Here is an 18,029-nt window from a genome sequence, read left to right as displayed (position 1 = left end):
CTTCTAAATGTGGTTGCTAACTCCCATGTTCCAAAAGGGTGTTTTTATGTTTTTTTTTTTAATTCTATAGTTCATCAATTGAATTTGCTTTATGCAAAACTGTTGAAAATGATTTACTCCAATACAGTCTAGAAATTGTCAAGAGATTGTTATGTTTATATTGTCAGCTACCTTAACAGAAATAATTTTCAGGCTCACGTTATAATTACTCTCAACTCTATAAAGGTTTCCTGGCTGGTGAGAGGATGATAAGTTATTAAGCAACTGAGTTTGGAACAAAGCAGAGGACTAGAGGTATGAATAACAGTGGGGCATGAAGTTGTTAGATCTAGGAGTGTCTTGATACCAAGATGCACTGATCAGCATATCATTTTCTACATGTGTTTTTTTTATTATTAGTAAAATAAGAGCTTTCAGAAATGGTGAACCATCATTATGCCTGTATTCCCACTAGTCTGTAAGGTCCATGAGGGCGGGGCAGTGATTTCCTGTTTATTTCCCCAAGCCCTTGTTGAGAGATAGACATCTGAAAGAAAAGCCAAAGAAATTGTCTTTTCAATACTCAAGGCAGGACAAATGGGTCGAAGAAGTCCCTACCTGGTTAAAGCATAACTTCGAACTCCTGTGACTGTCACCAACACTGGCTTCACATGGCCTCTCTAGCTTCTTCCTATTTTTTCCTCCTCTGTCCTTATGCTGAACCCTCCTCAATTCAGACAAGGACCAGAGTAATGACCACCTACCTGATTTGCTGCATGCAATCTTCTCTCCTCTGTGATTCTCCCAGTTTACTGTACAATCACAGGAAATTCAATCTTCCTTCTTCATTTGCTGCTCAGGGAAGAAAAAGACTTCAATGCTATCATAGCACATAAGCCAAGTTAAATACAACACTGTTAATTAGTGTTCAGGATTTCTGTGATTGGAAGCAACTGACACTTTCTGGCATTTCTTCCACTTATTCCCTAGATAGAATACTCAGTATGAGGGAGACCAGATTCTAAAATGCTTCTCCCAGGTCATCCCATCTTAACCCCTGTCTCTGAGTAAATACCTAAGTATCTCCCTAGTTGTTATTTCCAAAGCTTCTAGCCAGACATTCACAGGCAGTGAATACTTAACGTTGTTTTATTGATTTTGACAGTAAATTAGATGGATTATTAAAATTATGCATCATTTACTCCTATATATAATGTGATTTGATTATTTGAATATCATTCATTGTTTTGTTTTTGAAGGCAAAAAGCTTCATAGGAATTTATTTGTAATTTTCTGAAATTACTGCAGTAGAAGTCTCCAGTCTGTGAATAAATCATCCCCTTTCATGACTGATGGTGGTCAGCATGAAATGCTGGGAGGTACACCTTACAATTTAGGAATTGGTGTGGCCGCCATTGCTATGCTTTCAATTGCACACTCATCGGTTCCTCTGTGGATCTGGAAGTAACTGTTCTCACCCCAAGCAGTGCCCCAGCTGTTTTTAACAATCCAGTAATCCAGCGCAGAGACTGGATCAGTGCCATAGCCCACCAGCAGAACAGCGTGATTAGTCAGCTCAAGGGGATTGAAAGGGTTTTTCAGACCAGAGTGGTAGTAGATCCCCTTCTGATAGTGGAGAAAGTCATTATAGACTTCGAAGGCAACTGCCATGGGCCCATGATGGACCAGCTCTAGCTTCATCAGGGCTTCATTGCAGCCCCCATAGAAACCTCCCACATAGTGGTACTCAGAAGTATAGTAATGAAAGCAGTCCTCCTTCAGTATGCATGGAGAATCAGTGCCTGTGTAGGGGAAGCATGCCTCTTCCACCAGTCCAAAATCTTGAGTGTACTTTTCTGCGATGAGGTATGGGAAGCTGCCATCACAGCCTTAACCATACTGGCTGCAAGACACAATCTCCTGAGGACTCAGGATTGGTGTCTGCATATTGTTGGTTAGCATACGTATTCTTGCTTCCAGCATATGCATAGAAGCAAATGAGTAGCAGCTTCCACAAGATGCTTGGTTTCAAACAGGGCTAACAAAATTGGCACCATGAACATTTCTCCAGTCCCAACATGATGGCAAATGTAGAACCTTTTCACATATTTCAGCAGTTAGTGGTGCAGGATTGGGACTGGGGATTCTCCGGCTGTGGCCACCACTTCTAACCATCTCTCTCAAAGTAAGAGTCTCCTATTCCATGTATGTTGTTGCAGTCCAAGACTCCTGAACAGCACTGATTGCTTTCACAAAGTCGTGATTGTATTTGTAGAGCCTACTGGAATACTTTTCCTGGAGACTCGCAAGGTGTGCTGGGTTCACAGTCCCATACGCAGAGGTAGTTCCCACCTTCTTTCCGGTGAAACAAGCCCAGTTCCGGCCCAGCACATCATGCATCCACCCGGTCATCGTCTCATGGCAGTAACTGGTCACCTGGCTGCCCTCTTTTTTATACTCAAAAAATGCAAGCCACTTGTAGTCATTCAACACAATCTCAAAGCCTTGATTGTAAATGATGGTGAAATGGCCAGAATTGCCCAAGTCATTATACGCTGTATCCAACTTCTTAAGGTGCACCACTACTTTCTTTCCTGGTGGTCCCATCACTGAGCAGTTGACGTCCCTCTGGGAACCTCTGCTGCCCACCTGGAAGACCCAGGTGCCCAGCAGGTCAGGGTAGGTGCAGTTGGCAGGCGTGTCACAGCGTGCAGTGCCAAAGCCATCGAGGAGCAGCAGGAGGGCTGCGAGCTGCGAGCGTGGCCAGGGACCCATGCTGGCAGGGCTAGAAGCAAAGTGAAGGAGCTTAAGTAGGAGGGAAGCCGTGGGGATCATTCATTGTTTTTAAAAAAATTCTATTATGCTTTTCTAAAATGATTCATGGTATTTGGTTTAAGTAAAAGTACAAATTATTAGAAAGTTAAGATAGTTTTTACTTAATATTTGAAGCCAGGGGTAATAAAGTTATTTCTTTATCTACCTTAAGCATACAAAATTTATTTGATCTGATTAACAAAATTTGAACATGCAATCAGGTTTGTAACCTTTCCTAAAATAAGTTCTCTTTTTTCCTCTGATTTTCTGAAGTTGTCTATACCAAAATGATACTGTTATTCTGGAATGTTGATGTGGTAGGAAACTTCTACTTATGTCTCTAAAAAGTAGGGCATGATTACATATCATAAAAATAGATGTAAAACGTGGCTGTTCTGGCATCTCGAGGTCAGAGAACCTTGCCAGGGGCATGTGTAATCACATGTCCATTTATCTCAATGGCATAATTTTTTAAATAACGGATGTTTTAATATAAACAATCAAGCTTATGAACCGCAGTGGATAATTAAAATCTATTATCTTCTGAATTAACCAAAAATTTAATATTCATATTTTACCAATTATATTACATATAATCCTTTTGTTTAAAATATTAAAATATATTTCTGGCTGGATGACTTAGCTGGTTGGATCAGCATCCCCTGCACCAAAATGTTGTGGGTTCAATTCCTGGTCAGTGCACATTCCTAGTTTGTGTGTTTAATCTCTGGTGGAGGCATGTATGGGAGGCAACTGATTGCTGTTTCTCTCTCACATTGATGATTCGCTCTCTCCCTCTTCCTTCCTCTCTCTTAAAAATGAATAAACGTATCCTCAGGTGAGGATTTTTTAAAAATCACTATTTTAAAATGTTCAAATATAATTATAAGAAATATGTAATTATTTATTAACATATAGAATGTCTAATTTTCTCCTTTAATTTGTTTACCAAGTATAAGAGGAGAGTATAGCTGAAAGTTTTGTATATCTAATGAAATTCTCCTGGAGGGACTATATTACTAACTGGATCATAGTTGAGTATTTATTTCTGTCAACTCAGTTCTTAAATTCACATTTCACTAGAGGTGCTGGATTTTTGCTATTTGGGGCAAAGCAGGGTATCATCAGTGTGTTCCCCTGAAGCCAAATTGCATGAAGATTCCTCATATTTTCCTTCCCCCAGGTCTAGGCAGGCTGAGTGTCTTATTAGTGGCCTCTAAACCTAATTGATTGTTGTTTCTGCTCAACAGAAACCCACCTGCTTGTGACACATGCCTTTCTTTATGAATTAACAGAGTGCTTACCACTGCCCTTGGTATCCAATAGCAGCTCACAGCCAAACTTTGACTCTTAAAGTCCAATAAAATGTCCTTAGACTATCTATCTTGGTTTCATAAGATAATCTAATTCATTAAATAATTTTTTTCATTTGAGAATTCTTTAAGCAAAAGTTAAATTTTTTTTCAATGAATGTCATATTTTCATGACATTTTTGAAATAGCATAAATAGTTTTAGGGCAGAAAATAATACTTTTGATGCTTTGTCTTTTATTTGCTGTTAAGTCGCATTGGCAAAGAGGCCCATGATATGACCTTTACAATGTACTTAAGTGTCAAAGTCATTTCCTATAACCCAAGAAAGAACTTAAATTGCTGTTAATGATGATGGTACTTAAGATGACATCTTTCCTAATGGTTGTTTAAAGTAAAATACTATGCTATTGCCTTCACATCTCTGCTCATATTCTACTTTATCTGTGAAATCATCCCTAATAATTCAAATTAACCTCATTATCCCATGTCCACTTAATTTACTTCTCTCCTAGAACTCTCCGTCTTTACCTTGCTGCAGTTTTCTTTGTACCACTTGTCACTATTTGACATACTATATGTTTGTGTATTTATTTGCTTATATTCTGTTGCCTTCCACTAAGTGTAAGCTCCTTGAGGAATAGACTTATGTTCTGTTCACACTTACATTCTTAACACTGGTATTGTGCCTAATATATAGTAGTTTCTCAGCACATATACGTATGAAATAAATGAAAACAAAATATATTGAATTTTTTGATAGGACCTGGTATTTAAAAACTGGGCTCAAAGTTTAGTTACTTTGTGCAAAATATAAGATTGCAGACTGGATCATCTGAATATTTCTTCATCTATAAAATGAAATTAACTCCTATTCCTGCACAAGAGGTGATATGAAGGTGTGAAATCTTTTCAGACTCAAAGTGGTAGAAATCCTCTAATTTGTTTTCCTCCCTTCCCTTTTAGTTCCTGCAGCTGCAATGAGTACCCCTGTGTCTCCCTGCTAGGTGTCAAAGAATACAGTTATGAACACGGCAAGCAAAACCCTGCCTCAGTGGAGGATGTAGTCTAAGATGTTGAAAAGCAAAAATTAGAGATGAATATGATCAACTTTTATAGGTTGTATGTGCTCAATAAATGCTTATTGAATGAGTAAATGATTTTTAAAAGAAATTCTAAATAAAATTTTATCTCTTTTCTGTTATTTCTATAAGTGAGAAGTCAAACTTTTTTTCTCTCTCACTGAATCCCTTCTCACAATATCTCTGTGATTAACAGGATTTGGAGTAGATTGTCCAAAAGTACACACATAGATTTTACCTGCAAAATACTGTCATCTTTCCATGAGTTACTAAAGGAAGGAAAATTCTTATGCAAACCAGGTGGGACTGTTTTTATTCAGAAGTAAAGGTATTCAGGAATGTGTTATCTGTCAATCTATCACAGTGTCCAAGGAAGTGTCTGGCACAGAGAAGACAGAAAATACATTTTTGTCCAATTGAACTGAAGGAATATAAGGAGGGAAAAGTTTTTTAATTCTGTGGCCAAAAAGATCTCTAGACTATCACAATACGGACATCTTACTTTAGTTAACTGCTTATTTATTTCATTTTTCTTTGCTTCAAGGTCAGTTATGGTCATAAAATTTATAACTACTGTGGACAGAATTACTAAAAGAGTACAATTTAAAACAACTAAAGCCTTCATGCCACACAGGGGCACGAACTTTACATTACAATAAGCCTCCCAGCGTACTATTGTCTATAATGTAGCTGCATAATATGCTTATTTAACAAATAGCTAAATTATAATCCAAACTCTTCTAACTCTTAGTATAAACAAAGTTTGAATGAATGCCCATAATATGCAATTAAGTCACTCTGTGATTTCTAACTTGAAAATAATTATCTAGGCCATATATTATAATTTGTCCATTTTGACATTAAATAGGTGATTTATGAACGTTAACATCACCTAGTGGTTTTTGCATGTAAAAGAGAGAAGGAGGGTTTTAAAAGATGAAAACAAAGTTGATATTTGACATATGAACTATTATTTTGTTCACACTATTTTCTATTTATTTATTCTTGCATATTTAAGGAATGTTTCAGAATCATCTCAAAATAGGAGGAACTAAAGTGATTTTTTAGCCATTATACATATTTCATATTCAAAATATAGATTTTTAAGATTTCTTTAGCAAATTATTTATGGGCTGGGCCCCTTTTGGTAAAAAGTAAGGGATTTTTCCTGCCAGTTTATAAAAGCACAAAACCAAATACAAGCTGAGGGCACAGCTGACAACCTTCCAGCTGTAGTAATGCTAGCCATCTGTTTTCTGTAAGGTAGTAGTTGTTCTTTCTTGTTACATTCTCCCTGTGAAATGTTTTTCTTGAGATTTCTTTCTTTCTTTCTTTCTTTTTTTGGTGTGTAAATTCTACCCAATGACACAACTCACTAGTGGGTCATAAAGGCTCACCAGATTCTGGGGGAGCTTTGCAACTTCTTATATTCATACCAGAATCTGACTGTACTGATCTAAATTGGATACTTTTTTGAGGGAGATTTATTACTAAAATACAGAAGGGTCATAATGATTTAAGTGATTTTAATTTGAATGTTTGTATTTTTAGAAAGATGATAATTGAGTGAGATTTTAAGTTTGTGGTAGTTGTTAGTGGTAAATTTTCCCATGGTGGGGAATACCATTTAGTTTTTATCTGTGTTGGTATAAAGAAGGAACAAAAAAATACATTCTTTTCTAACAACTGGACATAGGAAGGAATGGTAGGCAACAAATGGGCATGCTCATACCAAGGAATAATAGTTTTCTTGTTTCTTCCATTAGAGAAGTAGTGCATCCATAGGTGTGCTTAGAGTGATGACTACAGTGATTATTCCCAAATATGGCATCATAATACTAGAGAAGCTTTTTTGAAAATACAGATTTCCAGTTGCAAAACAAATCAGAATCACAGAAGGTAGGGTCTAAGAATTTATATTTTAAAAAATTATTTGACTGATTCAGATTCAAAGCCAGATTTGAGAAGCACCAATGTAAAACAAAATCAAGGCTGAAATTAAAAAAAAAAAAAATGAAAAAGAGACCCTTTAGTATGAGGGATACACAGCATTTAATGTCACAGAACACATAGCTTTTATGGGACTGATTTTGGGTGAAATCTTTGAATAAAGAAATGTCATAAAATATGGTCATATTCTGCCATGGCTTAAAAATCCTCTTCTCAAGGTGCTATATAATTAGCCTCAAAATCTCTCTGTGATTATATTAACCACAGGTGTGTTGGTGTAGGGAGGTAGGTAAGGTCCAACTAATTGCTACAATGGCTTTTTGTTCAGTATCGTATGCTAACTCAGAAAAACTCCTCTCGCCCTACAGAAATCACCTTTCCTTCCTGTCCTACATCTTATCAGTGCTGTTTTTGAAATCTGAGTGCACTGTTTTGTGATGTTATTTATTTGGGCTGACCAGAGGCATGGTCATTAAATACTTTACCTCAAGGTGTTTTGTGGGAGAAACAGGATTCCTCCACTCTTCATAGCTCTGTACAAATGGATTTCTATCAATATAATGCAATATATGATTTCTCTCTTCTCCCTCACCCTACTCTAGATTGTGATAGGACACCATAAAGGGGAGAGAGCTCCTGAGCATGATTTTGCTTTTGATACACATATAAATGGGATTGAGGCAGACAGAAGCAGCCTGGGAACCTCTGTGCTGAAAAACAGTTGTGTTTGAATAATACACGTTGATTTTCTTTTTTTTTTTTTAATATTCTGGATTGGCACTACTTGGTAAATTTATTGAAGGGAAATATTATTTTTCTGCACAGCTTTGTAAGTAAACTTATTTAAACCCTCACAATTTAAACATAAATTAAAATTATAAAGAATCTCTTCCTAAAATTACATCATCGTTGAAACTCCCAAAGTTCTGGAAAATAATAAATCACAAGTTGAACAGGTTCAACTTAAGAAAATGTAAGCGGTGGTGGAAGATATAGTAGTTGTTCGGGGGAAGGGCTGGCTTGCCCTTTGTACAATTGAGAAAAAAGTAGGTTTACAGTTGTGAGTACACAAAACACAGTTTATCCTTGTATTATTAATTATTGTATTGTTTTCCACATGAACAACTGTAAACATACTTTGCCCACCCATATATATAACTGCATTAAAATTTCAAACAAGAGTGGCATTTGTTTCTTAAAACTATACACATGTTAGGCCCTGGCTGCTATGGCTCAGTGGATTGAGTGTCTGCTTGTGAGCCCAGTGTCGCTGGTTTGATTCCCAGTCAGGGCACATTACTAGGTTGCACGTCAGCTCCCCTGTTGGAGGCGCGAGTGAGAGGCAACTACACAGTGATGTTTCTCTCCCTCTGTTTCTCCTTTCCCCTCTCTCTAAAAATAATAAGTAAACAAACAAATAAATAAATAAATTATTAAAAAAAACTATATGCATGTTGATTTTTTAAAGCACTTACACATTTATTTGATTCTCAAAACAACCTTGTGGGGGGAGTATATTACTCTAGTATTTACATTAAAAATTTGAGGATCAAAAAAGTTATTTGCCAGTGTTTTTATAACAAGTAATTTTTAGTGCCTGAGTTCAAAAATCAAAGTAAAACAAAAAGCTTAGGGTTCTTAAACTACTCTCCCCCGACCCCCACATCACTTAGCCTTTTAGGGCTTTCTAGTGACTAGATTAAGAGTCAAAATATATCTAGTCTTATTAGTCAGAGCTGCAAGTTTGCCCGTTTGTTCCCTGTTATTCATTCTCTTGATTTGAGTTGGCAGAGTTCAGCTTACTATGAAAGTGGAGCCCAAGAAAGAGGCCTGAAGTGCATCAGAAATCTGAGCTCAGACTTGTGATGCTACCATTTCTTCTAGCCCTTTTCCTTTACCCCATCACTCAGCTTCTCTTTTCTCTTCTTTTTCTTTGCTTTCCCTCTCCTTTTTCTAGCCGTAGTAAGTTACATATAGCTCCTGGATAAATTCTACTTCTTCTCAGTTCTCAGATGACATACCTCTTCCCATAGTAAGCTGAGGAACATCTGTATTTTATTTGCATGTTTTACTAAGAAACATAACTTATTCTTCCTGAGTTTTAGGACTTTTTGACATTTTAGTATAATTGCCAAAGAGCCAGTTTCCTTTTTCTCTTAAGAAATTTTGCAGAATGTTCCACTTGATGTGTTCTGAGTACCGTATTGCTTTTCTTGAAATTCACCCTTGTTTAATGGCATAAAAAGAAATAAAATTCTACAAATGTGTTCTGAATATTAGGGAAGAAAAACACTTTTTAAAAAATAAAACACTTAAGTATTAGCAATATTATTTAAAATAGGAAATATTTATTTGGTGTTAGTAATCATAACTGAGGGAAGTTTGAAATAATCTCTTTCCATCACACTAAATATTACCATTATAAAGAATCCACACAAAGCAGCTGTTAGGTAATATACATTGTGGTACTTGATTGTCACATTGGCTCTTTCCTTTACTAATATTTTAAATTATTTAACTCTTAAGGTCAACAAACTGAATGATTACGAAGCTAAATTATTCCAAATAATTTTAAATATAATCAAGTGCCTATTAAGAATCAATTTTTAAGTTTCTTATGTCTTTAGAACACTCTAAATAGTGGAGTTTGTAATTCATCATACATGGGCTGGCATAAAGTAGCATAAAGTCATGGCTTAGAGAGGATTATCACTCTATATTTCATATTCCTATAGGTTCTAGGTAAACTCTTCACTTACTCTATAGACAGTTAAAGGAATCCAAAGTCTGGGGGCCCATGAGGGGTAAGAAAGCTTACCTTAATTTCATGAGTGGGGGTAGAATAATGTTAAATAGATATGCAATGTGGTGTGCATATGGACAACGATTTTGTGTATGCTTTAGAATTCTGAATCCCAGAAAAATCATTGGTAAATGTAGATGGGCAGGAAATAATGCTTTTAAATCTACTCTTCTGTTTAGCAATTCAGATGCAGCATATGGCCTTATTCTCCTATGGCTGAACCTCTACAACTATAGAGAAATTTCTGTTGGTGGAGACATAGGTACTTTAAGTTTCTGTTTTATCCAGTTTACCTTGTCATCTTATTTGCTAATATGGTTCAGTCATGAAAAGTTTGGCAGAGCTCACGATAAATCTCATCAGCCTTTATACTTGCTGTTTAGCCAATAAAATTTCATTAAATAACTCTTAATCTCTGCTATTCCATTAACATCATAAGAAGGTACAGATTTACTCAATAATTCTTTATTAAATAAGTATGTAAATGGATCATATTTAAATTTTTTATTAGATCACCATTTAGAGTTGGGAGCTGAATAGAGAGAAATAATGGAGTTCACATTCTTAGTGTTTTGCCTGCTTCCCTTTGATAACAGATTCATTAAAAAAAAAAAAAAACATTGTAATTGCTTTGTTTCCTATTTCTAAGGTATACCATACTTTACTCTTTTTCTTCCAAGTAAATCCAGCCTCCTCCTGCTTTTTATTCTTCCTTTGAGCTGTCAGTTTACTATTCTCACTTATTCAAAATTTTATATTTAGAGCATGAATTTAAAATTTTACTTACACAAAGTTTTCTTCCCTTTATTTTCTTTCTAAAGTAGCTGTCCAATGGTCTAACTTAGAATGTAGCAGTAAAGAGTGTGTGGTTGGTCCTGGCTGCTGTGGCTCAGTGGATTGAGCATCGGCCTGCGATCCAAGTGTCGCTGGTTCGATTCCCAGTCAGGGCACATGACTAGGTTGCACGTCAGGTCCCCAGTTGGGGCCGCGAGTGAGAGGCAACCACACAGTGATGTTTCTTTCCCTCTCTTTCTCCTTTCCCCTCTCTCTACAAATAAGTAAATAAATAAATAAACAAACAAACAAAAAAATAAATTATTAAAAAAAAAAAAAAAAAAAAGAGTGTGTGGTTGTTGCAATGGCTCTGTCACTCACTTTGTGATTTTGATCGACTCCAAGCCTCTGCCAGGGTGATTGTAAGGGTTAAATAGAAAATTTTCATAAGGGATTTAACATAGCTCTTACAACACCTAAGTAGTAACTACTAATATTTATACCAGGTTATTCTTCCTTGATATTCATCCCAATGTGCCTTAAGTAGGATTTAGAATTTTTCCAATCAAATTTATGTATCTTCGCAAATTTCTATTTCATTCAGTGTCTAGACTCATTCTTGTGTTCTGTAGAGATCTGTATGAATTATCAAGGGCTGCTGTATAACAAAGCATGACAGACTGGGTGGCTTCCAACAACAGAAATGTATCGTCTCACAATTCTGGAGACAGAAATCCAAAATCAAGGTGTTGACAAGGCCATGCTCTGTCTGAAACCTGTAGAGGGAGAATCCTTTCTTGCTTTGCAGATGCAGCATTTCAGTCACGACCTCCGTCACATGGGTCTGTGTCTCTTTGAGTCTCTCATCTTAAGTAATTTTACCTTCGGAGGACTTATATCCAAATAATGTTAGCATATCTTTTGCGGGGGCATGATTCAATCCATAACCATATCCAATAGATGTTACTTCCTCTATTCATTCTTAAACCTCTGAGATTATTTTTAATTTTTGTAAGACTTTATCCTAACTATAGTTAATCAAAGCCTTCATATTCTTTATCTGGTGTCTCATGGATTTACACCCCCTTTCTTCAGTCCTGATATGGCATGTTTGCCCTTCTTTCCATGACTCTTAGGCAGCTCCTGCTTCCTCCCTGGGCAGTCTTCTACACCTCCACCATCTTAAATACCTTGCATTTTTCAATGCCTACTTTAGAACCCACTTCTACTTACCCCCCTTCAGATAAGTTCAGCTCATAATGATCCCATCTTTTTTGATTTCTTATACATAATTCCTCAAACCTAATATCTTATATAAACAATTGATAACCTTAACTAATTGTGGTCAGTGGAGGAATAACTGGACAGAAAATACTTTTTATTTATATACTCCTTAGTAAATATTTGTTAAAAGCAAATACTTTTATAAGCTTCCTTTTTGTTTTCTCAATTAAAAGCTCTTCTGGAATAGCTTGTATGTCTTTTACTTTCATATCTCTCTGGCATGAGATGTAGTAAAACTTAGAGTAGACCCTTGACAAATACTTAAGTAATCTGAAAATGGATATGAATGGATTTGCCAAGTATAAAAGTAGGTGAACTTCTAGCACAGGTATTTAATACCTAAGTTCACACTGTTTTCTAAATTATAAACTAGCATCCATGGACGAATCTCATTGTCTTTCAAACTAGACATTATATGATACAACTATTTTTGACTTTCTAAAATGTCAGGGCGGTATAATCCCGAATTCTGTATCTAAATTTGAAAAATGGTATTTGAATTTGGCTTTGCTGAATTTTTAAATGGCTGTAGAATTGGTTCTGGAAAAACTCATTTATAATTCATCACAGTGCTGCCAGATTTAGTCTTGGTGGCAACTGATTCCTCCCATGTTGCTGTTGCAAGCATCCTGGCTTCTGCACTCTTGGTTGGCACAACTACTCCCCTCTAGGGCACCTACCTATGGAGGCATCAGGAGGTTTAGAAACAAGAGTGCTGTTGTTTTACTCTCAGGCAAGAGAAGAAACGGCTAAGAAAGGAAAATAGGAAGCAATGAGTAAGAGGAGGTGCCCATGTCCTTCAGATCATCCTGGCCAGTTGGCAGAGCAAATGGGTCCATTGCCAGAACCAGCAATAGGCCAGGAGTGACAATATTATACAGCTTGGAAGTGGTTTTTTGGAAGAAAGCACTTTGGATCTTAGTTTTTTCACCTAAAAAAAAAAAAAAAGCCTTAAAAAGTATTAAAGAAAAATAAATAAGGAAATTATAGAACTAGAATCACAGAACTCTTTTGACTTCTCTTACATAAACTTCTCCAGCCTTAGCAAAGTGCCTTTTTTTAAGTATTCCCACAACTTGGTTTGCTTCTAGTTTTATACTTAAAAAACTGTGTTCAACTAGCCTGGTGCTGGGCCAGTTCTCTTACTAGTCTGTGGGCTTCTTAGGTGGGTTGGCATTCATTACCTTACCTCTGTATCTCCAATACTTGACAAAATAACAGAGTTGTTAAATATATAAACTATATTACCAAAAAGCATCCATTATACCATTTTGATGTTTGCTTCAAATTACTTTATAATTTGACTTTAATCTTATATAAAGATACTGGAAGACAAAAGTATCTGAGGAAGTCTGATATTTTACAGCTAAGGGCACAGGGATCTTAAAACTGTGCCCTTAACTGTAAGGCTGCTATACTGTGGGGACTTGTTGGATGGTGTGCATTTGTGGGTGTCTACTCTCTTACTTATATGAGTCAGACTGTCCTAAGTGATCAATTTACACTTGATTTAATGCCTTTGAAATTCTGTATTTTGTTCACTTCTAGCTTATTTGAAATTTGCTTTTACAAACATAACTTTTTTTTTCCTGCAATGGTTAAGGGTTGTTTTTGTTTGGGATTCTAGAAAATCTTCAGGTTGACGTTCCTGAGAATTAGTTGTAGTTAATTAAATAGCATTAGGCAAAGACCTCTTAAACACAGACCAGGATGAATACCAATAATTCGAAAGGGCCCAGGATTCATATAATTAATGAGAAAACAGAATTGAGTTTATAAAATTTCAATATGTATGCAGATTTTCCAGAATGAACTGCATGTATGTGAAAACTTATGTTTTCTCCTACAAGAAAATTTCATTGCCTGTTGTAACTTCTGTATATTTTAATTGTTTTTGGCAAGGAAGTTGGATTCCAAATGCCTCATTTCATGATCCAAAGTATGCTCTTGTGCTAGACAAGTATTCAATAAAACTTGCATGTAAATAAATATTGACTAAATGGATTAAATAAGCCCTCCATTCCTTTTGCCAGATTGACTAATATATTTGGATTAACTTTCATCAACAATTTAAGGCAAATTTGTGATATCCTAGAATATTTCATTTTGCCTAAAAGTTAAGGGTCATATTTCATCTTAATTTATATGTTGAGTAGAGAAACTAGGGCACAGTTTTCCTTTACTAAAGCAAACAACCTGTTGATATGTCTTTTTGCCCAACCTAAATTTTACACTCCACACATTAGCAAATGTTCTACGTTCTTCTCCTCTGATCTCAACACCTGCAAAACATTGAGTTTAGTACAAAGTAAGTGTTCCATATCTATTTGGGATTGAACAAGTAATTTAACATTTTTGAAAATTTTAAACCTTCCCACAGATATTTTAAGAAAACAAGTTTTCTTTTTCTTTGTGTTTTCTTAATAGTCATTATGTTTTAAGAAATTAAAATATAAATTAAAGAGTAATGATAAAATTTAGAATTAAAACTCAAAGGAATAATTTTTTATTTAATCTCTATTGTATTTTTTCCATTATCAATTAGTTCCCTTATATCCCCTTGAATGATTATTAATAATTTAAAGCTTTTGAAATTTAAATAAAAATTTTCATGTTTACATTTCCTCTACATAAGAGTGTTTTACTTTGATTTCCATTTGTTTACTTAGTAAGAAAAATTACTTCTCAGACGCACAAAAATTGATAGGTCAAAATCTTAGATTTCATATTTTTGTATATTTTTTATCCAACTACAGGATAATGAAATATCCCTAGTTTAGTTCTGTATCTTGCTAAATAAACTTGCAGATTTTCCTTCTCGATGTAGCGAAGTTGTATGGGGGAAGAAATGATTGCCTTGGTTTTTGGTCTTCTCTGCCTCTTTCCCCTTCCCCTCTGCCTCATCCCCCTCTCTTCCTCTTCCCTCTCCTCCTCCTGCTTCTATTTTTTTGCTTTTCCTGTCTATTGTTCCCCCTCCAAGCACAAAAATTGCTTTGCTGTGCCTCTAGAAGGTTATTAATACGACTTCCCAGTAAAGGAAACAGATTCTTTCTCTTTGAGAATATTACTGTGACATTTTTCTGGTGTTGAGATTTGGTACATATTGAGGCTTGATCTTAAATCTGCAACAAATAAAATGGCTTCTCTACAATCAATGTTTATTATAGAAATATGCTAAACATGAAGCCAAAGAGAAGGATTTTAATTCTGAAATAATGATTTTAGTCTTATATTATGGAGTCTGTTACCTGTTCTGATAGTGATTTAGTAAGAGAATGCCAGAAAGAAGGGTAAAATCTATCTTCATTTCCATTTTTCAGTGAAATTGCCTTTATAATAGCTATAAAATAGACATAAATAAAACCTAAGTGATCAGGACAAAATTGGGTATTATGGATTTAAGTCCCTGAAAATGCCCAGGTGGGTAAACTTAGAAATTATGCCTTCAGTATGAAAGCACTAGTGCCCACCTTCCTTCAGAAGTGAGCTCCAGAGGAAATAGTGCAATCCCTCAGGTCACCTTGAAACACTTCAAAACATTTTAGAATCTTTGGTAGTAAAAAAAATGTGATCAAAAAACCATTGTGAACTGTGGAATATTTAAATCATTGTAAAATAAATTTCAGTTTTATCAGGACAAGGCTAGTGGATGAAGAATAAGCCAGTATAGAATGAATGAGAAAAATTGAACTGACTATGATGTCTGTATTTTCTCCAGAGACCTAAATATTTTTCTGTATCAGGGAAGATAGAGAAGGAAAGCAAAATATAGCTGAGAAAAAATAATATGATACAGAATTGAATTGATTCTAAACATGTTCTATGATAAATATTTAATTTTATACCCATCTGAATATCCCATACTGAATGTTCTCTTATAATATAAAAATAACTCACTTTAGTTAAAAAATAAATAAAAATATATGTTTCTATTCAGGATATAATACTGGAATAAATAACATTAATACATTATGGGAACACAATGTCAGGTTTTTAAAATCCATGTTGATATGGCCCACATTTGAATAGCAGTAAAAAAAAATGGACCTTTTCTAAAAATTATATAATAACTACAGGATCAAAGCAAATAACTTTCCATTCAGTATGGCATAGGGCTCTTTCCTGGTACTCTTACAATTGGTTCCTTTTATATAGAGTATTATGAAAGAACTCCACCCTCTAAAATGGCTAACACAAATAACTAATTCTGAACAAATTAATTTAACAACTATTTATTGAGCATCTACTATGACACTAACACTATTCCAAGACATCAATATATATCAATGACCAAGCCAGAATAATAAATTGTATTTATCATTATGATGTTATAATTCTATCATGGAGAGGTAAGCAATAAATAATAGATACAATAATATAGTAGGCTTGAAAGTGATAAATACTACATTAAAAGGAAAATAAAAGATCAGAGAATGGTTGATGAAGAGTGACATGAGTGTGTGTGGTAATTTAAAATTTTTTTTGTGGTTGTCATAGTAGGCTGATGGTACTGTATATTCTCAGTTTGTTACTTAATCTGTCTCTTGACTACAACTTGGTCAGTACGAGGACAGTGAATAAAGAATAAATCTGTAGAGGATGAACTGGAAACATGAACTGACTGCAATGTCTGTATTTTCTCTAGAGGCCTAAGTAATCTTTTGTATTAAGAGGGATAAAAACAGAAAGCAAAATACAGCTACAAAGAAATCATAACACACAGAACTGAAATGATTCTAAACATGTCTTACCGCCCATTTAAAAGAGGAACTGCTGAGTAGATTTTTGGTTCTCTTATTTTAAGCAATATTATGGGGAGAGATGAAGTAAACAGATTTCATTCAAAACACTCAGAACTATTGGTGCACTTAGGTAGGCAAACACAGTTGGCATAACACAGATTGCATTTAACTGTTCACTAAGGACAACATTGGAAAGTAAAACTAGGGTTTGCTGTAGAGATTACTACTGAAATTTCTACTGTATTCAATATAAGGCAGGCCAAATTCTCTTTGTGGTGTTTTTACAGCTATCCAATAGTTTGAACCATGTTTTTGGAGGGAAAAAAAATCTATGTCAAGTGTATTAGCAGACTGAAACTTGGCTCTCCAGACAAAATTGTAAATGAGCATTGCATGTGCATTGTGTATAAATTTAGTTTCATTTTTTGGCCACAATCATTTAGATTTCCCAGTGATACATGGAAAGAAACTTTAGTAGCTAATATGAGAGATTTTCCTTTTAATTTTTCCATTTTAAGGAAAGTTAAAACACCAGTTTTACTCATTAACTGAAAAGCCTTTGCATATGGGTTGAGAAATGTTTGATGGGTGCACTGAGGAGACTAACCACCTTTGCAGACAGTTTATCTAATCTCATTTTATTTGTATGCTTCACTGAAACACTGTATATGAGTTGTCTTCTTTTCACTTTCTCAGATTTCAAGATAGGTTTTCAAAATTAATTGTTATGATATTTAAACTATAAACTGTGATTGTCCTAAAGAGAGGAAGAAAACATCAAAAAGTAAAAATTTGAATAACCATCCTAAAAGGAGATTTGGAGGGCTCCTTGGAAAGTGAAAGTTGCTAGGTGGACTGAAGGACAAAAGATGCAGAGCTCTGTACGCTTGCTCCGTACTCGTCGGTCCACCCGCCCTCTCACAGACCTTGAGGCTGAGGTGGAAAAATGCTGTCATAATACGTAACGCATCCTACTCAGTTATTCTTGGTGGCTTCCTACGTATCTAAGTTTTTCCAAGTTTGGGATCAGGTAAGGAAAGAGACATGATGAATGCAAAATTGTTGGCATTTACTCGGAAGGGTCTGAAAGAAGAACTAAATACTCGCGCCTCTTTGTTTCCCTCTTATGATGATAAATAGGAGGAAGGGAGGGATTTGCTTGGACCATTCTCTGGAACTGAATCCAGAATCTGTGGCTATCTGTGTACTGGTAAAGGCAGCATCTATGGTTTGGTCCAGAGGGCAGGTGGGGCTGCTTTGCTGCTACCTCCTTTGTCCCATTAAGATTCT

At 35.3% G+C, this 18,029-nt stretch overlaps 1 protein-coding gene and 1 pseudogene across 1 annotated transcript in view; one reads left to right on the top strand and one right to left on the bottom strand.

Moving 5' to 3' along the window:
• The window catches only part of COL5A2 (collagen type V alpha 2 chain), a 142,248-nt gene that overhangs the window by 49,299 nt on the left and 74,920 nt on the right, over positions 1 to 18,029 (top strand). The window lies entirely within an intron of this gene.
• LOC150022379 (dipeptidyl peptidase 1 pseudogene) lies at positions 1,311 to 2,754 on the bottom strand (annotated as a pseudogene).

This window comes from Furipterus horrens, unplaced genomic scaffold (genome assembly GCF_987537825.1).
Source record: "Furipterus horrens unplaced genomic scaffold, mFurHor1.1.pri manual_scaffold_1, whole genome shotgun sequence".
In the NCBI taxonomy this organism is placed as follows: Eukaryota; Metazoa; Chordata; class Mammalia; order Chiroptera; family Furipteridae; genus Furipterus; species Furipterus horrens.
The sequence above is the reverse complement of the archived record's forward strand: the minus strand, read 5'-3'. Positions and strand labels throughout refer to the sequence as shown.